Raw genomic sequence first — 26,285 nt, 5'->3', positions numbered from 1 at the left:
AAAAGGGACTGAAGCCAGGAGAAGGTAAGTCCATGGCAGACTGAATCCATGCCAGGGTTACCTGTGTAATTCAGAGCTCCTGAATCATAGCTGATTCCACAAAGGAAAAGGCCCTCTCAGGCTCTAACATTCTAGAAGTCTCTGTATAAGCAGACTTGGGAAGGCAAGATAAGAACCCTAAGCTGGCAATCAAGAACTCAAGGGATCTCTTCTAAGCTCCCCCATGCCAGGGCCAGCTCTGTCTGTCCTCAGTGACCTGTGGTCAATGGAAGGGTGAGCCATTCAAAGAAGATATGCTTGCCTTCCAAGTTTCCAAAGAAAAAGTGAGACCTCATGCTGACTCAATGGTTCCACTGTTAGGAATTCATCCTAATGATACAAATTAGACAAGTGTTTAGGGTTATGTGCAAAGATGTCCAAAGTGCTATTTATAATTCAAAATACTGAAAACCTTTATGTCCAACAGTAGGGGGAACTGGTTAAATAAATTAAAGTTTAACCATTTTTAGTGGTCATAAAAAGATAATCATATCTACTGATACGAAAAGATAAATACAATAAACAAGAAAAGTTCTAATTTTTTTTTGTAAAACAAATTGAAAATGTACACATACACATACACACAGTAGGAACTCCGGAAGGACACATACACAAGCATTACCGGGAGTTAAATAATACGTATACAGTGATTTAACTGTGTTTGGGATTCTCCAGTAGTTTCAACAAGGACAGACAGGGGCTTTTTAAAAAGAAAAAAAAAATTTTTTTTTAAAGGAAGTGGCTCTAATAGGTCTGGTCCTTTCTACACCTACATTTGTTTTTCCAACTTGCTTCTGAAGACCCAGAGTTTCAGCAACGCTCCTCCCTGAGACCCATGGGGAAATGCCAGGGCGCTCTGCTCATCCACTGCTCTCCCATCACCTTGCCTCCACTGTTGGCCAGCCGTGCCAGGGCAAGAGCTGCCCGCAGTTCCCGAGCAGAGACATTTGTCCAGCTGGTCTCAAAAGGAATGTTCTATTCCTTTATCAGACATATGTTCCCTTAATGAGCAGAGAGAGTCCTTGCCTCACTCCTAACTATGAGGCCACTGCATTCTTGGCTTCCACCCCATACCAGAGCCACTGCACCCTCTAGACACCCCACATGCCAGAAGAGAGCAGGAGCTCTGTAACCCAGCCCACAGCACCCCCACCCCCAGTGCTGGGCAGTGGAGAACCAGAGAATCTCAGTCCCAGGAGGATGGAGTCCTTCGACCCAGGGAGCCACTTACTCCATGCTGATTCTCTTGCTAATCCCGGGCTGGCCCAGAGAAGTCTAACACCACCCAGTCCCCTGACAGGGACCCGGCAGAGGCAGCCACTGGAGGATGATCTTCCTCAGCTACACAGGAGCTATGGCCATAATCACTTCTCTAGGGGCCCATCCTCCAGCCCCCAACAACACTCCCTGCATGCTACCAGGACAAGAGCAGGCCAAAAGGCCCACAACATCAAGGTCATCAACAAGAGCTGGAAAGGGGAATCAGGTTCAGAGGGCAAGGTGTTCCTGAAAACTACTGGAAAAGGTTTAAGGCAACGTTTCTCAAGTCACTGTCTATTTTTTCTAATAAAATTTTTTTCAAAATTGGGAAGAATTAGATCCTGTCATCACCCCGCCTGACATTTTGTTCACCACAATCACAAAGGGACATGGTAAAGTATTAAAGTTCAGTCTTCAAACAATGGGAGCACACTACTGCCACTAAAAGACCCCACTGATTCCCCAGTCCTCCGTCAAACCTAAGCTGACCAGGGGATGTGGCCAGTCTGGGCACACACAGGAAAATCCTTCCATTAGCCCAGTGTGAAGTCTGCTGAAAAAGCCTCACCCCTAGCTAGCCTCCCTCTGTCCCCAGGACCCACAGTGCCCTGCTCTGCTCTGCTTCCAGCCAGGGCCTCAGGCTGCCCGTGCTCCAAGGAAGAACTTCCCCAGCGAGACAGAAAATTCCTCCAGGGACAGAGAACTACTTCTGCCTTTAAGCAAAAATCTCTACATCTGTTAAAATTCTGTGAGGCCTTAAAAAAAATTCTGTGGGGCCTAGGGGAACCCAGGAAGGCTCAGCTGAGCTGCTGTCAGGACTTGAGGCAGGCTGGAAAAAAGACCAGGTTTCCTGACTTCAACTACACATCCCTTTCTGGGTTCCTTCCCAACCACCCACCGTACACAGAGTATAGATCACAATATACAGGGTCTGGCATCTGAAATGGCTCCCAGTGAAAACCAATCCTTTGTGCAAGGTGCCAGCCCCTACGTCCAGCACCATCCCAGACCATCAGAGGACAAGCTCCCCTCCTCCCACACCTCTGGTAGCCTGAAGCTCGTGCCAGTCGCCACTGACCCAAGCCCAGCTCAGGAAACACTCCACTCACCACCCTGCACCTGCCCAAGAAAACAGATGTAGAATGTCTGAGCAGCAAAAAGGACCATGGTTCTAAGCCTCTTTGTTCGCAGATAGGGAACTCAAGCCCCCAAGGGGAAGGGGTTTCCCCAGGGAAGAGCCAGGATGGGAGCTAGAAGCCTCAACTCCCTTTGTCCAGTGTGCCTTCCAGCTCACCAGAAATCCTCGTGTCCACTGGTGGGCAAATGCTGCAGCCTTAGGTCACTTCCCTGGTAAGGAGTCACTGACGGCAGGGGAGAGAGAGGCAGAAGTGTGGTGAGGTGGGCCCTAGGTGAGGCCCAGCATTTCAGGGGAGCAGGATGACAGACAGAGGCTCTATGAGTGTCTTCCTCCCCGACCAAGGCAAGTCAAGGGCTACCGGGCACATGGGAAAGGAGAAAAGCCACTTTCTGTCCCACAAGACCACTGTCAGCCAGGAGCCAGTACTGGCTGTAGTTCCAGGGGGTTAAGGGGCTTCCTAAAAACACACATGCACTTGTGTATTAAATGAAGCACCCCAGAACCTCCATGTGCAGTTGGGGGTTGGGGGAGAGGCCAGGAAACTTTTCATGAAGCTCTGACTGGCAAACTCAGTATTTTCACTGAAGACTGAGAGTGGTGGGGAGCAGGAGACCTAAACCACTACAAGATGATGAGAAACAAGGGGCAGAAGGTGGGGGCTGAGGGGTAGCAGGGCAGAGGGGACTCAGTGGGGTAGTGACAGCAAGGAGGGCAGCTCCCCTAGAAAGCGGGGGTGGTACCACACCACCTCGACTGTCTAACCTCTGAGATTCTGTCTCTATGTGCCTTAACTTCCAAGTGTGTGACACCCCTTCATTCAAACAATGTGCAGGAAAGCAATACAGCCCACAGTGAAGTGTGTGGACTTTGTTATCTGACTCGGTTTGGAGTCACTACTCACTCTACCCTTCGCAGAGCCCCTCTGAACTTAAGTCTCCTCATCTGTAAAACTGACATCATAATGATCTCACAGGGCCGCTTTGACTATTAAATGAACAGAGCATAGTAAGAATGCCCAGCACACAGTCAATGCTCAATAAATACTATCACAATTCAAATTCACAAAGGAAGTTTCTTAATATTTTCCAAGCAATCCCCATCCTCATCGATAAAAAAACCATCAAACTATGTCTCAATGTGAAAAAGATTAGTGGGTGGGAAAAAAACTCTTGGAGATCAGCTGGCTCAATTCACTGATTCCGATCACAAATGAGCCCTCCTGTCCCCGCAGCGCCTGGCTCTTCTTCCGGACACTGCCCTCTAGGGACAGCCTAGACCAGGGCAGGTCTTCCCAAGCAGGCTTTGGCACAAACCCCTGCCACACTAGAGAGGAAAGAAGGGAAGCGGGAAGGCCTGGGGTTCTCCTTCAGTTGGGAGAAATTTAGTCACTCCATATTTTACTCAGCACGGAAGAGGAAGAGAGCCAGCCCCAAGGAGTCTCTCAGCCTACAAACGGGCTAACCCCATAAACACACGGTACAGAGCCAGGTAAAAACATCAAGTACAGCTGACCCTTGAAAAACACAGAGGTTAGGGGGTGCCGACCCCACCCCCAAGCAGTCAAAGACCAACACTATGTAGTACTGTTTTTACTACTGAAAAAAAAAAACCTGCTTAAGTGGACCTGCACATTCAAGGCGGTGTTGTTCAAAGGTCAGTTGCACTTTCTATATTGCTTGTTCTGGAAAGATCCTAAAGCTGCTGAGCTTTTAAAAAGAGAAAGAAAAAAAGCTGCCCAGAAGGGCCAGATCTAGGAGGTCTAGTGAGCAAGGACCTGGATAACCAGTGGTAAACTAGTGAAGGATTTTAGGGGGAGAAGGCACATGGGTGAGTCAAGCTCATCAGGTTGTGGTGATAAGAACTGGTAACGGAAAGACAAGAGCTGGAAATGAAACTGAGGGACAAGTATGGGTGCAGAGTAAGAAGGGGCTGGGCTAGATGGGAGAAGGCCTGCAGGACTGAGGGGCTGGCTGGAGGGAACTGCTAGATTTCAGGCCTTAGTGCCAGGAGAACGAGGAAGGCGAAACATCTACTTCGGGGCTGGTACCATCTCCTGGAGATTGGTGAGGTACCTGAAAAGGCTGGGTTTACCCTGATTACAAAGAACTTCTACCTTGGGGAACAAGGTAACTTGTTAGGCTTAGGGGCAGCATTCCCTGAGTCCTTAATCACCCATCTGGTGCCCATACCTGGCCATTAGGTTGGCCTCCTTGGGGGAGCCCTCCAGATCCCAGGAGAAGTGCCCCAGGCTCTGTGCTTTCACTGCATTGTTCGCTGCCTGGTTAACCCACATCCCACCCCAATACGCAGGGACACAGGCAGCTTCAGAGCAGGGAACAGGGTGCTTTCACCGCAGTGATCCCAATGTCTAGCTCAGGGCAACACTGCTGACATTTGTTTAATGAATGGCGTTCACACACCCATCTCCTCTAGGATTTCACACCAAAGAAGAAAAGAAGCTTTGCTTTCTAAGCGCTAGTTCCTGAGGCTATGGTCTCAATCCTCTATGCCTTCAACCAGAGCTCCACTCTAGGCAGAGAGGGTGGGGTTCCCTGAGGAACCCATGCCCCAGCCCTGCCTTGACTCCAGAAGCAACGGATTACTGGGTCCTAGTCCAGACTCATCAGTTGTAAAACCCTGGTGACAATACCCACCCTCCCCGGGCCTCACTTTCCTCAACTGAACAAAAGGTTTATCGTGGTTAGAAGTAGAGGGGAGAGAAGGCAAGATCTCAGGCACTGAGATCATCAAAGCAGAAACAATGCTAGCAACAAGCTGCGGTTTTGATAGCATTAACGGAATAAGCACTTACTAGATGCCATGCACTGTCCTAACGCTGAGTTAGTTCCTCTAATTGGTCTCATTTTACAAATGAGGAAACTAAGGCACATACCGGAAAGGTTATTTACTAAGATTACAGACAGCAAGCAAGAGAATAGGATTTGAAGCCAAGTAATCTGACTCTAAAACCTGTGCTCTCAACCACTAGGAGGAGGGTCCAAGTTACCTCCTCATTGTGACCAGCCAGGCTGTGGGGAGTCATTTCTACAGTACAGAAAACCAAGGCCCACTGCAGGGAAACCTAAGGTCACAGAGCAAGGAAAGTGACACTCCTAGGATTGGACACTGACAGCTTGAGAATCCTTCTCTCCCCGACCCAGAGGAAGGCAAGGGAAACTGCCACCAAGCACAGCTAGCGGTAGTTCCTAACCCCTCACACCCCCGCAGCCCTGTGAGGAACAAGGCACTGCTTCCAGGCCCGCTCACAGTTCCTCCACTCCTGCCTCTGCCCAGTGAGGTGGGGGAGGGGGTCCAGCTGACACAGATTCTGCCGCCACCACTGCCTGAGCTGCATGCAGCCTAGGACCCAAACTCTGGAAGGCAGAGAAACCATTTAAGGGGAGAGGGAGGCAGGCAGGAGTCTGGATTACATCACCCACCTGTGCCCGTCCCTCCCAGGCCAGCCTGGACGCAGATAGAAAAGCCTGGTGTATTCTCAGCTGTCATCCAGCCTGGGGGTGGGGTGGAGTCACAGAGGAAGAGCTTGGGGACCAAGGGCCTTTCATCCCATCCCCACTGATCCAATACCACCGCCACCTCTCCCCCAGCAGGAACATTCGTCTATAGAGTAAAAACAAAAATGCTGTGTTAACCATCCTCACCTTGTTTACCAATTCCTACTGTTGCCACCACCTCTCAGAAGCCTCTCTCTGCCCAGCCTTCCCACCCTAATTTTCCCCAGACCTGTAGATGAAAGAGGAGGGGGTTGAAGGATGCCTGTGTGGAAAGGAGTGGACAGACAGGGGGAAACATTCAGGTCAGAGCATCCTAAGGCTCCACTCAAAGGAAGCTTCTGCAGAGTCTGCGCCCCTTGGCCTGGAAGGAGGGGGAGGGGCAGGGGCGCCAGGCTCTGGTCACATGATGCTGCCCGGCCCAGGCCCAGCCCAGGCCCAGCCCAGTCAACTATCTTTAGCCTGTGGTGACCCAGGCAGCCCAGTGTCCCCACTCTTCCTGCCCAGACAGGGACCTTGTTGTCCGGGGGTGGCTGTGGTCACCCTACTACTACTGGTACCAGTTCCTGAAGTCCTGCCCCAGAGCTAATTAATACTCATCACAGCTGAAGTACGACAGCCGCCAATGAAGCCCCGGGCCTCCAAGTGCCAGCTCTCTAACCCAGCCTTCCTGAAGAGCACATTTGGTTCTAGTTAGAATAGTAATCCTAACAGCCACCTTCGAATGGGTGCTGACTAGGTGCCAAAAGCTAGTCTAAGTTGCTATGTGTGACTTCGCTTAATTGCTGCAAAAAGACATTCCAGTTGTTCAGAAAATGAAACTGAGGGAAGAGACTTGCCCAAGGTCACACAGTATATATTCTGTGTGACATTACTCACAGATCTCAGCATAAATTCTTCTCAAGGAGGCCTTCCCTAACTCCCCAACTAGCAACGCTGGATCAAGTTCTAATTCAGTCTATCATGTGGAGTTCTCAGAGCACTCATTAGCCCCTGAAACAGCTGCATTCCCACTAGACTAATCAATCACTGAGCCCACAGGCTATCCCTGCAAAGTGCTGAAGTTCTTTACATGAGTAGCTCATTTATTTTTCACAGCCATGCTAGGAGGCAGTAAGATGATGATGACCCAGTCTGTAGATGAGAAAACTGAGGCTCAAAGAGTCCACCTGCCCAGTAGGAAGCAGAGCTGGAACTGAAACCCAGGTACAGCCTGACTCCACCCTGGGCTTCACTAACACGCCCTATGTGGACGATGACTGGGAGTTTCACGGAGGTGGGGATCTTCTCTACCTTGCTCACTGGCCCCTGGAGCCCAGAACTGCAGCCTGTACAAGAATGGCCCACAGTAAATATTTGCTGAATGAAGAAACTTACACTGGTATGGGTGCTCATCAAAGGACTCCCAGAGCATTGTCTTCTGGGACAAGAGGTTAATTACCCCTTTGGATTATGTCTGAACGGCACAGCTGTGCAGCCTGGCAGCTGCAACCCCTGGAGACCAGACCTATGCCCTCTTCTTGGAGTGGGAATCCGTGTGCTTCAACCCAAACACCAGAAATCAGCTGCGGGAAACAGGACAGAGAGGGAGTGCAGCAAATAAAACAGCACAGGAACTCTCCAGAGGACTTACTCCTCCAGGCCCCAGGACGCACCGTAAAGATTACATGGCTGGCTGGCTGGCTGGCTGGCTGGCTGGCTGGGAAGCACAGGCACCAGCTAAGCGGGCATTTAAAGAGCAGTCAGAGCTCCACCCATGAACACAGGCTTACGTTGCTAGAGCTTCTGAATTTTCAAGAAAACTAGAAAAATAAAATTGATATGGGAGAGAAATTTCCCACTTTCTAAATACTGTTAATGGGTTCACATTAAAAAAACCCAAAAAACACAAAACACCCTTCTTCAAGCCATGTTCAGTCTGTGGGCTCCCAAGCACTCTCTCAGGTCCTGAGAGGCAGGCCAATCCTCAAGGCAGCCTGCGTGCTCTGCTGCCCTCACCCGCCCCGCCTCCTCATCCTGAAGCGGAAGACTGCAGACATCAAAACTGGTGCTCTCTCATCCCTTTGGGCACCCACCACCCTCAGGAAGCAAACTCATTTTTACTGTCCCAAATCTAGGACATTCTCTGCTGCAAGAGGCTTCTGAATCCCCAAGAAATTAAATTACTTTGGATTGTCCCTGTTATTGGACTGGAGAAGCTGGAAGGGACCTGAGAACTCATTCTACTGTAGATAGGAAAACTGAGGCCCAGGAGGGACTAGGCTATGCCCAAAGTAACAAGTAAATTGTTGTGGAGCTGGCACCGAAAAATCACGTTTCTGCCTCCCAACCCAGAGCTTTTCCCACAAGTCAGGAAGTCAATTTTCCCACTCAGCAAAATAGGCTCTGTGCGCAACTACACCCACTCACAGGGTGGGGGACGGGGCCTCAAGGGACCAAAGCATTCCAGGTACTGCTCCCCATAAGTACTGATGGTGCTGTAATAGAGTCCCGGAAAGTTTCTCTGATTCTGACGTGGAACTGGAGCTCATGACAGAAAAGGAGGGGTGCTCTGGTTGAAGTGGATGGGGCTCCACCAGCGACTTTACTTCTCCGCACTTCTCCAGGGAGGCTCTCGGCTCCTCTGGAAGACATGGAGGACCCGACCAACCATCTATGCAGTGTGGCAGACTGGGCACCCCCACCAAGCCTCAGTTTCCTGCTCTCCGGGTCCTAATGGCTCTAGCCATGCAGGCTGGGGACACTTGGTAACCGGAAAACAGCAACAGAAAATGGGAGAGACTCATCAAATGGCTCAGAAGCACAAGGGGAGTTGGGAGTTCTTGGGGTAAAGACTAAATCCCCCAATTCAGTCCAGCCAGATATAGGCCTTGCTTCCCAGAAGCAGCTGATCTGGCTCTGCTGCTGAGTTTGGGCCAGCCTTGGAGGCCTCTTCAGTGCTTATACCATACCCTAACTGGGAAAGAGCAGAGCCCTGGGACGCCATGGATATGAAGACAGGGTGTCCACCTGCGGATTCCCCACCCTTGCTCACAGTTGCCCTATTACATCTCTCCCTCTTCAGCAAATGTAGAGGGGATCTGACCCCTACCCGAAACCCACCTCCTCCACCACCAATTTACTAGGCTGCTGGACTAAGAGACAAGACAGAACATGGACTCTGGAGTCGATATGAGAATGTTCTAACCACCAGCTGCCATCAAGAAAGTATTTCACAAGGCCAGGGGAAATGGTCAAATCTGACCAGTCTCTCATGCAGCTCATAACCTGACTAGCATTAACTGAGCCACAGGTTCATCAGGAGGCAGAAAGGCAGCTTACATGGACAATACTAGAGCCAGACTTAACCTCCTGTTTTCTGAAACTATGAAAGGGGTTCATGATAGCTGCTTGTCACAGGATTGTTTAAGAACTTAAATGAAGTCACAGTTAAACAGAGCATGGTAGGTGGATTTTTTTCTTAAATCTCTTTGAAGCAATTCTTCAATCTGTATGGGGCTTCAAAAAAAGGACTATGGTTGCCAGATTAAGCAAATTTCAGAAAAACAAGTAATTTCTTAGATTAAGTATGTCCCATGCAATATTTGGGACACTTATACTAAAAGATTATTTGCTGCTTATCTGAAATTCAAATTCAACTAGGCATCCTATCCTGTATTTTTATTTGCTAAACCTGGTCATAGCAGGAAGGAAGGACCATTGCCCCCATGTTCCATGACAGTGGGGCAGTGACGTCCAGGACCCAGAGCTAGTAGTTGGGAGACTGATGCCAGTACTGGCGCAAACACCACAGCCCTTGCTTGATGAATTCCCCTCTGGGTGCCTTCAGTTTCACCACTCAGAGGCCTGTGGTTGGGGTGGGGTATCCTGTCATCTGCAATCCTAACATCCTTTGATTTTACCCCTACATTCATTGATAACACTAACCACAACTTAAGATGAAACCAGCTTTCCAGGGATACAAACTACCTACGAAACCACTGCTACAAAAGCCTTTAGTCCTAAGATTCCAGGATGCAAAAGAATTATTTATCTTCTGAGGAGCTTGTCAAAATGCAGATTCCTGGGTCCCATCCTCCAGAGATTTTTGCTCAGGAATGGTGGGGCCAAGAATCTGCTTAAGAATTCTAAGGTAGGTTTTCTCTGAACACACCTGGAGTTATTTTTGATAAACCCAATGAGTTTCAACTGTTAATTCTGACGGAGGTTACTCAGAACCATAGTATCACATTTGGTATTTTTTAAAATTTTTATTGAAATATAGTTGATTTACAATATTGTGTTAGTTTCAGCTGTATAGCAAAGTAATTCAGCTATTTTTTTCAGATTATTTTCCATCATAGGTTATTACAAGATATTGAATATAGTTCCCTCTGCTATCCAGTAAATCCCTGTTGCTTATCTATTTTATATACAGTAATGTGTATGTTAATCTTATACTACTTTGTCTCTCCCCCGTTTCCCCTTGTTTGTTTTCTATGTCAGTCTGTTTCTGTTTTACAAATAAATTCATTTTATTATTTTTTACATTCTACATATAAGTGACTTTATATAATATTTGTCTTTGTCTGTCTTACTTCACTTTGTGTATTTCTAGGTCCATCCAGGTTGCTGCAAATAGCAGTATTTCATTCTTTTTTTATGGCTGAGTAATATTCCACTCTCTCTCTAGGTAACACATCTTCTTTATCTGCTCATCTCTTGGCAGACATTTAGGTTGCTTCCATGTCTTTTAAATAGTGCTATTGTAAACAGTGCTGCTATGAACACAGGAGTGCAGGTTTCTTTTCAAATTAAGACTTTTCTCCAGATACATGCCCAGGAGTGGAATTGCAAGATCACATGGTAAGTCTATTTTCAGTTTTTTAAGGAACTGCCATACTGTTTTCCATAATGGCCACACCAATTTACATTCTCACAAACAGTACAGGAGGGTTCCTTTTTCTCCACACCCTCTCCAGCATGTTATTTATGGACTTTCTGAGGATGGCCATTCTAACTGGAGTGAGGTGATACCTCTTTCTGGTTTTAATTTGTGTTTCTCTAACAATTAGCAACGTTGAGCATCTTTTCATGTACCTGGTGGCCATCTGTATGTCTTTACTAGAGAAATATCGCTTTTGGTCTTCTGTCCATCTCTTGATTGGGTTGTTTTATTGATACTGAGTTGTATGAACTATTTATATAGTTTGGAAATTAATCCTGTATTGGCTGCATCATTACAAGTATTTTCTCTGATTCTGTATTGTCTTTTTGTTTTGTCAATGGTTTCCTTTGCTGTGCAAAAACTTTCAAGTTTGACTAACTTCCATGTGTTTATTTTTGCTTTTATTTCTTTTGCCTTGGGACACTGATCTACACATTTAGTATTCAGAACTGTGCTTCTTAAATTGGTAGCAGGTAAATGGGTTCTTGTTTCAGTGTTCTTTTACTCCACATTTATGTTTTTTTGTATTTAGTATTTAGTAATTTCTTGAAAAGAAAAATAAACAGCAGAACTATTCTGGCAGAAACAGAACGTAAGCCCCCTTTCTACTATACCTCCCACTCAGCTGGATTTCCTGAGCAGAAGGCTGTATGAAAAACTCTTCACAGCAGTGAAAATAGGGACAAGTGAGCTAGCGGGCTTGCAATACCACTTCCGTAATCTAAGTTAAAATGCAGATTCCTGCCTCCCCCAAGCTCCAGAAATCAGTTTGGGCATCTGCGGTTTTAACAAGACTCCTGTGCAATGCTGATGCCAATTAATGCTTGAGAACTGAGCTGCCGATGAGTGAGACTGGTAGGAAGGGACCCTGCTCTCCAAGCCCCAGTCCAGGGTCTCCCGTTTGCAGACAGGAATTAACCAGCTCATAAGAGTAGGAGAGAGTGTTTTAATTACACACACAGACAGCAGCCAGGGGAGGGCTGCATGAGGAGCTCAACCACTCTTACCCACCATACAATCTCCAGCATCAGGAACCAAGACTGGTAGGCCAAGAAGCCACAAGCTGAGTGTCCTGACAGACATGAGGTCGCAAAAAATCAGTCTAAGCTGGGTTCATGGCTTTGTTTCACAAAGGGCTTCCAACTATGGCTGTGCCATTAGAAGAATGAAGTTTCTGAAGGGAACTGCCTGCCTCCTCCTTAGAGCCAAAGAGCCCCCACTCTTCCCCAAAGCCTGGCTGTCTGCTCACCCAATGCCCTGCGGTCTGGGTCCGTTAAATAATGGCTACCACTTAGTAAGTATTTGCCTCAGGCCTCCTGCTGCAGGCTTTTTGGGCATTCTTTTTAAAAATCCTCACAATGTCGGAGCTATCCCAATTTTAGAAGAGACTCAGGCCAGGTGTCTAGCTAAAGGTCACATCCTGAGACAGTAGCTGGCCCCAAGGATCTGAAAGCGTGGGCTACCCTAGGCGTCTCAGCACTGCGGAAGACAGACACTATGCTCTTTACGTCCCCAAAGGGCTCCAGCTCAAGCAGATTCTGCACGGGACTGAAGCCATCAGCAACAGAATCCAACTCTCTGAGCCTGTTAGTTCACCTGCCAGGCAAGGATAATGCCACTCAGCACAGGAGACAAGGGCAAAGGACAGTCAGGAACCAAAGCACTGTTTATTGTGAAGACAACGCTCTAGGGCCACCTGCAACCCAAAGGCCTGGGCTCTGGCCAGCGCCAAGCCCAGGAGAATTTTTGGCTCCTCCAGTGGATCAGAAAGGAGAGGATGAAAGAAACTGCAGAGACCTTATAGGACAGAGTACAGGCAGGAGAGGTGAACAGAACATAAACCACCCTTTCAGATAAATTACCTTTCCTTATCCTTGGTGACCACGGCTGATCAGCTCATAAGGTACTTCTAACCTATCACTGAAGCTAAGTCTCAAAATCTCAGTCTGAGGTACGAAGGGTAGACATGGTTCTCCCTGTATTACAGAATGAGACAGAACTGAGACACAATGAGCTTCCTGGCTTGTCCCAAGAATATCAACTTGCTTTTGGAAATGCCAGCCCTGGGCCTCTGCCACTCTATCATGGAACTTGACATGAAGGGTCTATGTGCCAAGCACTGGGGAAGTAATGGGAAACAAGACAGTCCCTATCCTTTGAGGGCTCAGCTCATGTAACACCTTGATCTTAACTCCACCTGTAATTTTAACGTTGAACTCAGCTGCTTGAGATGCTGTACTGAGGATTCTGAGACAGGATCAATCAGTAACATGTGCTGTGGTCAGAAGGGACAGCAGCCAAAACGTATTTACTAATATATATAAAATAGATGAACAAATTCATTCTGTTCAGCACAGGGAACCATATTCAATCTCTTGTAGTAACTTACAGTGAAAAATATGAAAACGAATATATGTATAATCCTATATGACTGAAGTATTGTGCTGTACACCAGAAACTGACACAATACTGTAAACTGATTATACTTCAACTATATATATGTTAGAATATGAAAACAAAACAACATAAAAAGTATTTACAATTCCAGTTTGGCAATGACTGAAAAATGTTCTTCATCTCAACAACTTTTTAGCCCATACTATGTACTGTGGATACAGAAGTGGGTAACACTGACAAGGGTCAGCCCATGAGACTAATGACTGACAGGAGAGCTGGGTGGTGGTGGGTTCAATGCACTTTCCCTCCAGGGATCACTCTGTCCTCACCCCAAGTAAGAAAGACCTGCAACCCTTAGGCCTAGGGTCTTCCAGAGAGATTAAAGCAAGGCCCAGGAAGAACAAAATGCAGAAAGAAACATAGGTGAGAATTATGGAATGGGGGCCTCTGTGGAGAGCATTGGGCTGCTACTTCCCCAAGGTCAGCCTGGCTCACCCTACACCCCCACCAGCAGCAGGGCGGTGCGGTGGTTAAGAGAGACCCTGGGCTCCAGAGTCCTGGCTCTGCCACTTCTATCTCAGTGATTTCTGTAAATGAGAAGAGCTTCTAACCTACTGAGATTCTGAGGATTAAGTGAGCTGATATTTGTAACGTGCTTGGAAAAGTGCCTAGCACACAGAAAGTACTCAATACTTGTTAGCTATTATTGTGGAAGTTTATAGGTATCTCTGAGTTATCTGATTGAGGCCACTGACAATTTTTCCCAGCCTATCTCAAGCTCATTGGTGACCTTATTAAGCACCTAATCCTGGATGTTGCTTAGTGCTCCTCATCCTTCTCAGAACCATGCTTTAAGCTCTGTCTTGAAGAGCTCATCAGTAAGGCAGAGGAGAAGGTTGGGCCTGTTTTCAGGACATTTTGAGCACTTCTGAGCAATACCTCCATTTGGGCAGGCCTTCCCTGGCCTTCTAGGGGTTCGGGGGTGTCAACGGCTGCCCAGTGTGGTGGACGGAAGAAAGCTGAAGGCTTAGGTTTGAAGCAGGTTTGAAGGACCAGGTTTGACAGCATCTGTACAAGGTCTGCACTGGGGCTTGTGCTGCCAGGCCTAGTCCTCTTCTAAGCTCTGCTCCTTCAGCACCAACCATTCGAAGGGCCTCCCGTTTCTTTCCTTGAAGGAACAAGGCAGAAAGAAGAGAGAACTAGCATGGGCACCCTGATTCCTCTGGTGCCACCTGAAAGACTTTGGCTAATAGATGGCCTCAGTTTCCTGCAAAATGAGAAGCTACCAGATGACTTCTAAAGCACCTCTGGACCCTGGCCTTCCTCAACTCTAGGATCTCCAAAGAGCTGCCGCCACAGAGGGGCAGTGGCATGATAATGCAACTTAGCGAGTGTGACAGGGAAAACCTGGAAAGGCAGAGAACATCCCAGAGCAACTACAAGCCCAGCTGCAGCCAATGGAGAGCTCTAGCAGCCTCTCCACTCCCAGCTAGGAGTCTGGCACTCCCAGGCTTCCACTGCCCTCAAACCTCTCCTTCTCCATACTCAGCAAGAGCCTCCCGCTCAGCAGATAAACTGCTATGCCCACAGTTCCTGGATAGAGAGGTTGGCAAAGTCAAATATCTTAAAAAAAAAAAAAAATCGTGACGCTACTATTGAGCCCTTAATAAGTATGATAAGTGCCTTCTTTGCAATATCTTACTTAATAGAAAGACTGATGCTTATCTTCTTTTTACTCTCCTAAATTTTTTCCTTGTTAGTTGTGCTTTAAGGGGACTGGCTCTGCCAGATTTTAACTCTGAAACTGGGCAGGTCCCTTAATCTCCATGAGCCTATAGAGAAAGAATTTCTCCATAAAAGGGGTCAATTACCACCCACCTCAAGGGCACTGTGAGATATGAATAAAGTGTTTTGTAAAGTCTCAAAAGGCTATTCCAAAGGCAGTACCAACCCTTTCAATCCAAGGATATGATGAGTGACTAGATCCCAGGAGATAACAAAGGATGGTGGCTTAGAATCCTTAGCTGTGGCAGGCCACCTTGGACAGTGTCCCACCTCAGAGCAATAGAGTGCCCAGGAGTACAAACCAAGCCACTTTCTTGTTACCTGAAGCAGGCCCCTCCTAGCCTGTGGAGACTTGGCTCAAGGCTGCTGGGTGCTACAGTGATGGGGGAGGAAGGCTGGCTTCCATGGATCCACCAATCATCAGTAATCTGGTCACCTTTACCTGAAGGCCAATCCAAGGTCTGCTGCTCATCCCAGCCCACCTATGAAGGGGCAGGGGATGGCCAGCAGCAGACTACTAATATACTTAGAAGGCAGCCCCATTTTACAGGCTGAAAAACCAAGGCACAGATTTGGGTGTGGGAAAAGAAGGGGAGAAAAAAAAGAAACCAAATCTCAGACCTGCTAAGAATGAAGTTCTTACCACAAAAGTGGCCTGGTGTGAGGCACATGTGTCCTTGCTGTTCCGGAGGGTGGGGGAGGCACCATTTAATAAACTAATCGATCATTCAAGGTTTCTAAGTCCTGACCTCACCCAGGGCAACCCATGTCCCTTTCTGCACCTACTCTGGCCTAGTTAGTCTTTTTCCTATTGCTGGCCAGCCTCCACTGGGGATGTGCTGTGGGCTTGGGGGCACCCTAGGACAAACACAAGTAGAGGCTTCTGCCCAACCCTCACTGGTTTCCTCTTTGTACTTGTGTATGTTTTAAACACTGCATCCCTGTATGGCGTGCCTGCTCCCCTCGGCAAAGGGTGGCGTGCATGCACGCAGTACCATGTGAATTCTGAAACGGGCTCAGTGGTTGCAGACAAACTCCAGGAGCCTGCAGGGGCAGTGGAAAAGCAGAGACCTCAGGCAGAGAGCTGGGATGTGTGAGTCTGCACTGGCAACAACGTAGTACTTGGCCAGTTCCTTAACCAGGACAATGTGACCTTCCTTACCAAGGCTGCTTTGAAGGTTATAAAAACCTGTGCCTCTGAAAGCCTATGTTTCTAAGTGGTGGAAAAAATTTGGCTCACAAAATATTATGAACTCACTTTTTAAGTGTGTGTCTATATATAATATATACAAAACATACATATGTGTCTGTGTATGCATGACTCACAAAGTCTAGAAATGTGCTGTCCAATTCAGAAGTCATTAGCCACATGTGGATACTGGACACTTGTAATGCGACTAGTTTGAATTCAGAAGTGCTTTAAGTGTAAAAGACATATCAGATTTCAAAGCCTAAGCACAAACAATTTTTATATTGATCATATGTTGGAATGATATCCTGATTATTTTGGGTTATATTTAAGTTGATTTCACCTGTCTCTACTTTTTAAAAATATGACTACTAGAAAATTTTTCATTAAATACATGGCTTGCATTGTATTTCTTTTTTTTTTAACTGAAGTATAGCTGACTTACAATGTTATGTTAAGTTTCTGGTGTACAGCAGTGATTCAGTGACACATATATCAGTTTTCACATTCTTTTTCACTACAGGTTATTACTAGCTATTGAATATATAGCTTGTAATAACCTATATACAACTTGTACAGCCTGTGCTCTACAGCAGGACCTTGCTGTTTATCTGCTTTATATACAGTAGTTTGTATCTGCAGATCCTGAACTCGCAATGTGTCCTTCTCCTCCTTGCACTGTATTTAGGTAGCACTGATCTAAAAGCATATGGTTGCTTAGCAGTATTTATGGCAGCTGATGAGATACATTATGGAGGGATTTGTTTTCTCTTCACTAAAACATACTTGGACATTTTTCTACAATGCACTGGCGCTGTCTGAATAAGTAGAAAAGATTTCCCCTCGAAAGAAGTTAAAAGACCCAAAACATAATATTATTTCCCATCCCCTTTGGAAACCCAGAGCCAGAGAGCCTCCCAATGCCAGTAGAGAGCCACCCTGACCCCCCTCACTGGCCCAGAGGCAATGCCAGAGAAACCACAAGGTCAGCACGGCTCTTTCTAGCAGACTGCACACGGCCTGACAGAGCTGAAGGGGACCATCTCTGCGGGGAGAGGGACTAGGGCTACCAGCAAGATCCAGGGACTGGCTCACACCCACAGAGGGTGGCCAGGGAGGGCAGGGTTGGAACCTGCAGGCTGAGCCACCAGGGCCGTGTACAGATTCCTGCTGTCTGAAGACGTGTGTGGATCCTCTCCCAGAAAGTTTTCCGGGTAAAGTATGTCTACTTCTGTGCTCTGGGAGAATACAAAGCCAGATGGTAAGTAAGGCAGGAACTCTGAAGTCCGTGTACTATGGGCTGGAATCCCAGCTACTAGCTAACTACTGTTCAGCCTTGAGCAAATTACTGAACCTCTCTGAACTTTCTGGTCTGTAAAATGAAGATCGTACCTATAGCTAGATCCCACAGGGTTGTGAAAATGAACCAATATAATGAATGATGTGTGTGATGGCTCAGAAGTTTGATAATCAAGTGAGAATTGGTGAGTCCAGGGCAGTCTGGCCTGGTTCCCTGCGGCATCTGTCTTCAGCAAACTACCCACAAGGCAGGTTCGAGGACACCTGGCTAAGCACAGGGACATGATAAAGGCACATCAGTGATGGATCAGCAACATACTCATGAGCACAGATCCAATCCCTTCATACAAGTCGTGAGAAATGAGGCCCATCCAGGAGAAATTAGAGAGCAGGGCTGAAATCAGAACTTGGATCCCCAGACTTTCAGCTCAGGCAGCTTGCTTTGACCCCACCCTGAAGTTCTTACCTGAAATAAAAAAGCCACCACAGTTTCCAATAAGAAGTCAGGAACAGAAAGCTATAACAGAGTCCAGGTGGGGCTCATTCTCTGTCCCCAGACCCCACCATCCCTGGCCCCATGCTGTTCACCCCACATCCTCCCTCCACCTCCAACCCAAGCATGGAGACTGTAATTGGCCTGGAGAAGCAGGCTCAGGCAGGGAAAACATTCACACTCCTCCCGGCTCTGAGGCCAAGAGACCCTGCCTGCCTCAGGCCACCCTTCTAATTAACTGGCACAACTGATCTGGCTTCTGGACAGTATGAAAAGAGGGGAGGAAGTAAGTAAATACCAATCAGAAAACTTCCTCTTAAAGTGGCCAAGTCTGGAGCAGGGGGCAGGGTGTGGGATGAGACAGGACAGTAAATTAGCTAAAAAAAATCAGGCCGAAGTCACCATGCCATCATCCATTCCTCTCCATCTCTTTTCTGGATGACTGCAGAAGTCTCCAAGGAGTCTCCCTGCTTCTAACCTGACCTCTTCCTGCCTCCACCCGAGTCCATTCTCCACATAACAAAGAATCCTGGTTCCTAATGAAATCAGATTGTGCCACCTCTTTCCTTGCTTTCCGAGTGAGATCTAAACTCCCTGAGCTGGACTCCAAAGGCTTCTCATGTCAGTTCCTTGGAGAACTCTGAACTCATTACCACCTAGTACCTGCTTTCCTCTAGGCTAGAATGCTCATCACCAGGCTTCTCCTCAGTCTCACCCTGGCTCACCCTTGGAGGCATTTCTTGACACCCTGATTGAAGCTGCCCTCACCATTTCTCCCCTGGTTGCCTGACTTTGCTTCTTTTACAGCACTTAACCACTATCAGAAACTGCCAAGCAGCATTAGAAACGGCAGCAAATTGACACTCCTCCCATTGAAAGGCAGGGTCCATGGCCCCTTCCCCTCATTCTCGACAGGTTCTATGACCTCTATCAACATAATATGGCACTACAAGGATGTGCTGTACAACATAGGGAATATAGCAAATGTTTTATAGTAACTATACCCTAACCTTTAAAAATTGTGAGTCACTATATTGTATACCTACAACATGCAATATTGTACATCAACTATACTTCAGTTAAAAAAATGATATTGTAAAATAAAGTTTTAAAAGTTAAAAAAAAAAATAACATGGCAAAAATGGTGTTGTGCCAAGTGCTCAGGCCCAGGACTTTAGAATACTGACTGTATTTACTTCCTATCTCTTGGAATACTTTCTCTGGGAACCCCAAGCCACTATGTAATAAATCTTACTATTCTGAAATCACCACACTGAAGAGGGCACCAGAAGGCACTCTGGTTCCAGCTGAACCTAACCTTCCAGCCATCCCTGTCAAAGTTCCAAACATGTGAATGAAGTTGTGGTGGGCCATCCAGACCAGGGCCTGCCAACTCTATCACTGCCATATAAAAAACAACCACCCTCCAAGGGGAAGGGTATAGCTCAAGTGGTAGAACGCATGCTCAGCACCCAGGAGGCCCAGGTTCTATCCCTGGTACCTCCTCCAAGCTGAAATCAATGAAGAAACCTAATTATCTCCCCCTCAGAAAAGTAACCACCCCCCTAGCTGAGCATTGTCCAAATCCTGCCCCATGAATCAGTGAATACAAGGGTTGTTTTTTATGCTACTAAGTTTGCAGTGATTTTTTTAGGCAGTAACAGATAACCAGAACTACCTGGTGGGTTTACTGTGTCACCCCAATAGAATGTAAACTATGGGGGCAGGCCCCTTCTGTCTTATTTCCATGGTCTAACAACACTTAGCAAGTTACTGAAATAAATGTGTTAAATGAATGATTTTCACTTTGGTGGCAGCCAAGTTAGTTCCTTTCAGACAAACAAACGCCAGACTCAAACCCCGTCCTTCTCTCAGGTAAGCCTGAGGACTCTGAATACTCAAGACCATCTCTTGAGATGGATCGGCTTTCTCATCTACTGAACTGGTTGATACTTGGACTCTGGCCTCCACCAGTGCTAGGTTCTAAATCTTAGGGCCAGAAGGAGGTTCTCAGCAACTACTCAATCTAACTCGGCACAGGATGTCTAAACCTTCTTAACAACATTCCTGTCAAGGGATGGGCCACCACTGTTTGCATACTGCAGGGGGCACTCACAACCTTCTAAGGCAGCTCACCTCAGCCCAGAAGCCTAGGGCAGAATCTCATAGCTTCAGCCAAGCTCTTGGGGATGACACTAAAGCTGGACCAAACAGGTGGGGAAAAGCAATTCCCATTAGATGAAATCTCTCTCAACAAACAGCAGTTAGCTCTCAGACAGCTGTCTACTGCTGCTGTGGGGCCTCAGGCCACAACGCCCAGTGGTGTCCAGTCTCCCCATCACATCCACTCTCCCTCAAAGAGGTGGGTAAGGAGACCTCCTTCAGGGACTGCAATTCCTGCCCTGGGCCTTAAAGTCTTCCCCACCCTCTCCTCTCAAACCCTTCTTGAAGAAGACTGCTCCACAGCTTATGGGCTGGACAGACTGCTGTCCTCTCTTCTTTGTATGATAAAACATACAAAGCCTGGGCCCACAGGCCTCATGCAGGCATCCTCATCTAAAAGGAGCTAGATCTTGCTCTCAGGGAACCTAGATCCTGCCACTGGACAGCAGTCATAGATAGAGGCTCAGTGTGACCAGGTCTTCTCATTTTTTCCCATAACAGCTTTATTGATAGAATTCACATACCATGTTATTCACCAACTTACAGTATACAATTCAATTTTTTTGTGTGTGGTATATTCAGAGTCTGACTTCTAAAAGAAAAGTTGCATATCTCCAGGTTTCCAAATACATCTTGATTTTAAAACATGGACGATTACTTTATATTGTTTTTAAATGTAAGGCCAATCAAACCTTGTCAGTAGGCTGGACTGGACTTCAGGAGGTGAGGGGAGTATATGCCCATTTGTAATTTCTGTCTTTCAGGATAAAAGCCCCATCATGGCAGCAATGTCTTGTTTACTCCTGAATTCTGAGGCCTGACACCTAACAAGTACTCAAAAATTTTGGAATGAACAAATCTAGGAGAGTACTCTCTACAACTTCACCACTGCAGAGCCCTACAGCAAATCGCCATGCAAACTTTTCAAATACTATCACCATGTCAAGGAACTCAGTACCTGCTGTGGCAGCTGAATCCATTTGGGAGCACTGCTGGAAGTTTCTACTTGACCAGAGCCAAAACCTACTGACCCCACACCTCCCACTTGTCATCAGCGCTTTACCCGTAAGGCCACATGAAGCAGGTCTATCCAAACACTGTAATTCAGAACAACTGGCATTCCCACCCTCCCTAAACTTTGATTCTCTGAGGAAAATAATTCTAGTTTCTTCAATCATTCCCTCCTCACAGTAAGGTCTATGTGTCCCAGTGAGCTGCTGCCTCTGTGTATTTCCTGGTTTCCTGTCTGCCTCCCACATTCCCTTGAAGCAGCATCCAGCCTCCTACACCCAACCTGGTTCTCACCATGTCCAAACTCCACCCGTTACACTCATCTCCACTCTGGGCAAAACCCAAACCATCCATGCAACTGGTCTCTCTTCCTCATATCGCTGTAAATATGCATACAGAACAGGAAAAGCAGAGACCTCCACTCCCCCAAACAAACCCAAAGCTGCAGAAAGAAACCAAAGTCAGGGCAGGAGAGTTTCACTACAAAACACCTGAGCCCGTCTCTCACTAACATCCTACCACTAAGGCATTCTCAAGTGCCACAATGTGTGCTTCTCATAGCAGGATTAGAGCCCCCAGTAATCCTTAAATTCCCCTCCACTACGGAGTTGCATGACAGCCTAGGGCAGGGTCTGAAGAGTTGGCTCTAAGTGGCATGAGCTGCCTTCCTATGTATGCTCAGGACTGAACAGCAGGGATCAAGGAGTAGAGAGGACCCAGGAAGAGAGGAAGCCTGGCTTCAGCACTTGACTTCTGTTAGCAAATTGAAGACCTGGGTCTAATTCAAAAGTCCTCAAAAGAGGAACCATCAACACTCATGATTATCACTTATCAGCCAGGCTCCGGCTGAGCGCTCACATTCAGTGATCCCAGTACGTGCATACTCCAGATATAACTCCATTTACTGAAGCCCAGAAATTACCAACCTACCAAGGGCATTCACTTGGTAGGTGGCTTGGCCAACTCAAACTGGATGACTAACTCCAAAGTTCACGGTCAACCACCCCAGGCTACTTAATTCTCCAAAGGTGGAGTGAAAACAGAACCAGAGTGGGAGCCAAGAGACTTGAGTTCAAATCTCAGTGGAGGTGGGTGGCTTCTGATGGGTAGGAAACCTTGTGCACGCAGCTATCTGTGGAAAAGCCCAAAGAGCCAAGCTGCAAAGAGGCTGGTGGCAGGCAGCCTAGCTATAGACCTAGGAAGTCCCGTCGCATGGGGCTTCCCCTGGTGGAGGTGGGGATTCCCACCTGGAAGCCTGTCCCCTTGCCACTACTTCTAGGGCCACCACCTCCTCTTCCCGCCTAGATGCAGCAGCGGCGGCAGGCGAGGCGCGGATCTCCACTTGAGCGTGAGCTCAGCCTCGGCCAGTCCATCAGCAACTGTGCTTCTTCCAGCAGCTGAAATGCATTCCAGCTAATGTGGCCTTCTGAAAGGTCAGAGAAATCCCATAAACTGGAGCTGGTCCCCAACCCTGAGGGACGACAGCTGATAACTGCCCTAGACCTATACTTCAGAAATGACTTGGAACTCTGCTCCCTTTTGTAATCTGGGAACCCTGCCCCAAAGGATCAGACAGGACACCCCAAATCATCTATTTTCAACCTGAGAGGTTCTGCCATGTGGCCAAAGCAACCTTTCAAAAGTAAAACCAGACCATGTCCTTCTGTACTTAAAATCTTCAAAGGCTCTCCACTGCCTTCCTGTTAAAATCAGAATTTACCTTTCCAGTCATCTATACTACAGCCACAGAGAATTACTCACTTTCCTGAACCTCAGGGCCTTTCATCAGCCAAGAACGAGTTCTATTCCCAGGCTTTGCTCAGATAACTCCTACCCATCTTTTCCATTTCAGTTTAGGCATTGCTTCCACCAGAGAGACTTCTCTGACCTAGACTGAACTGGGTGCTCCCTGGTACATGCCTAGAGAATTCTGCAGCTTTCCTCCACTCTGCACTGTGAGAGTGTGTGTGCTCTTTGCCAATGGAGATTTTTATCACTCACTGTGGTATCCTCTATGACAGACAAAAACGTGGATGATGCTGTTAAAAGTATGAGATTCATCCATTCATTCATTAATTGAATGTTCACTGAACTGCTTACTATATGGCAGGCATGTTTAGGTGCTGGGGATAAAGCAGTGGTCAAATACCAAAGACTATCTGAACCAATGGTGATAAAAGCTAAGGAAAAAAATAAAGTAGGGTAAGAGAGAGAGGGATACAGAGTACAGGGTATAGGCTTGCTATTTTATATAGGGTGGTCTGGGAAGGCCCCGCCATCTCAGTGATATCTGAGCAGGGACACGAAGAAAGTGAGGGTGACAGTGAGGGTGTGGGCTGTGCGACTTCCTGGAGGAAGAGCATCGCAGAACAAAAGCCCTGAAGCAGGAAAGTGCACAACATGCTCCAGGAAAAACAAGGACCAATGCTGTTGAAAGAGAAAAGTGGTGAAAGATGAAGTCAGAACTCAGGGTTGGGGCAGGGGAGGTCTGGGGAGCCAGATAAAGAGGAACCTCCAAGGACTATGGATTCACCCACAAGGATTTAGGGCTATAAAGAACCACGAGGGGATTCTGAGCAGGAGTGTTAGGAGACCAGTCCAGAGGCTACTGCAACCATCCAGGTGAGAATCAACAGTGTGTGGACCAAGCTGGCAGCCAAGGAAGTTGTAAGAAGTATCTACCTTTCATCGCAGTTTTTAGGAGCCAAAAGGATGTACTGGTAAATCAGACATGAGGTGACAGAGAAATAGAGGTGGAAAGGATGACCCCAAAGTTTTTTGGTATGAGCAATGAGAAGGACACAGCTGCTTATTAACCTGTCCTGTGTTTCACTTTCCTCATCTGTGAATCGGGGATAAAAAGAGCGCCTGCTTAGCAGATTACACGGGATAATTGCAGTATCACTATTACTTATCTTGGGCTCATCAGGAGCTTCAATAAGCTAGTGGATGTGGAAAGGAGAGCAAAAACCACAGATCCCAGGTGGACCATGCATCTAGATGGCTCCCGGCAACTGTGGGACTTTAGTTCCTCTGAGAAGCTTGCAACTTCATGTTTAAAGCAGGGAAGAGAAAAGGCTACCCTGAGTTGCTGGAATGTGTGTCCAGAGGGGAAGGTGGTTACCCCAACATTTGGAAGGTTGTTACAAAGCACCCTGTTCACGAGGCCTCTGATTAAGGGGTCATCTGAAAGTGAGGTGGTGATGCCCCTCGCCACATGTCAGGTTCATCTGGCCAGCTTTACAAAATTCACCATAAAAGCCCACACTCCTCACCCCCAACGAGGGCTTTGCCAGTCCAAAGGTGCAGCCACAGGGAAGGTGCCACGTCAAGACAGTCCCTCTCATTCTCCATAGGCTATCTGTCGTGAGAAATTGGCCAGTTGGTCCTGGCAACTATTAAAAATAGTGCTACCTGAAAATTAACCTAACTCATGATAAGCCAGCCTCACTTAGGATAGGCATGGTAATTACCTCAAACTACATATACAGCTGACCCGTGAACAACTCAGGGGAGTTGGGGCACTGAACCTGGGCTCAGTCAAAAATCCACGTGTAACTTTACAGACTGCCCTCCGTATCTGCTGCTCCTTCACATCTGCAGTTCTGCATGAGCATGGACTCAATACAGCAGTGTAGTAGTTTAGAATTTATTGAAAAAAAATCTGTATAAATGGATTTGTGCAGTTCAACCCCGTATTGTCCAAGGGTCAACTGTACCTGGCTTTGGAATGGATCTTCTGGAATCTAAACCACTTACATTTGTGTGGGAATTTTTTTAATTGAAGTAGTCAGTTAGAATATGTCAATTTCTGCTGTACAGCATAGCCAGTCACACATATACATATATTCATTTTCATATTTTTTCATTATAGATTACTACAAAATACTGAATATAGTTCCCTGTGCTATATAGAATAAATTTGTTTTTTTAATCTATTTTATATATAGTAGTTAATATTAGCACTTCTTGAACCCCCAATTTATCCCTTCCCACCCCTTTCCCCTGGTAATCATAGGTTTGTTTACTATGTCTGAGTCTGTTTCTGTTTTGTAGGTAAGTTCATTAGTGTCTTTTTTTTTAGATTCCACAAAAATGGTATTTTTCTTTCTCTTTCTGGCTGACTTCACTTAGAATGATGATCTCCAGATATATTCACAATGCTGCAAATGGCATTAGTTTATTCTTTTTTATGGCTGAGTAGTATTCCAATGTATAAATATACCAGCTTCTTTATCCAATCATCTGTCAGTGGACATTGAGGTTGTTTTCCTGTCTTGACTATTGTATACAATGCTGCTATGAACACTGAGGCTTGTGTATCTTTTCAAATTAGAGTTCCCTCCAGATACATGCTATGTGGGACATTTTAAGTCATGAAATGGGCTATTCCATAACTCAGTATCAATTTGATTCCCAAAACAATCTCAGTACAGGGGTTAGTCCCATTCTGTAAACAAGAAAAACAGCATGTTCTAATTTAAACCTCATCACCTAACTCATTGCTCCTTGACCCTGCTGTTTCCTGCTATCACTAGCCAGGTGTCAAAACTTATTTTCTTTCATGAACCCCTAGCAAGGTAAGGCCATCCTCTCTCCTGGCCACTCCCTTAGATCACTCCAGACCAGCCAGAGAGGTTTGTGAGCCCTCTGGAGGCCCCAACACCCTAATTACCCGCTTTGAGGTTGTCTTGGATTTTGCAAACAGGGGCACTCCCATCTGCCGACCTCTCCATTTTAAAGAGGTTTTTTGGTTTAAAGCCAGCTCCTCCTCCTCTCTCTACCCTCCTCCCAAAGGGAGAGAAAGAGTGCTGAGTAACATCTCTGAAATGCTTACTCTAGCCTAGGTTCCATTGCAGACAGGGGGTGGGTCAGCCAAGAGACTCCACCCCTCCGGAGGTTCGGGGATCTAGACTGCTGAGAGTACTCCCGAGCCAAGGGCCCAGAACCACCTTTGAAGCACCTCTCCTTCTGGGCAGACACTCATTTCCCAGTTAGTGTAAAACTTAGACTGCCTGCCCAGAAGAGGGGGACAGGCAACTGAAGGTTCCTGGGGAAGGTCTCTTCCCCTT

At 46.9% G+C, this 26,285-nt stretch overlaps 1 protein-coding gene across 4 annotated transcripts in view; it reads right to left on the bottom strand.

Moving 5' to 3' along the window:
• The window catches only part of LARP1 (La ribonucleoprotein 1, translational regulator), a 90,984-nt gene that overhangs the window by 18,677 nt on the left and 46,022 nt on the right, over positions 1–26,285 (bottom strand). The gene's annotated exons all lie outside the window — the stretch shown is intronic.

This window comes from Camelus bactrianus, chromosome 3 (genome assembly GCF_048773025.1).
Source record: "Camelus bactrianus isolate YW-2024 breed Bactrian camel chromosome 3, ASM4877302v1, whole genome shotgun sequence".
In the NCBI taxonomy this organism is placed as follows: domain Eukaryota; kingdom Metazoa; phylum Chordata; class Mammalia; order Artiodactyla; family Camelidae; genus Camelus; species Camelus bactrianus.
The sequence above is the reverse complement of the archived record's forward strand: the minus strand, read 5'-3'. Positions and strand labels throughout refer to the sequence as shown.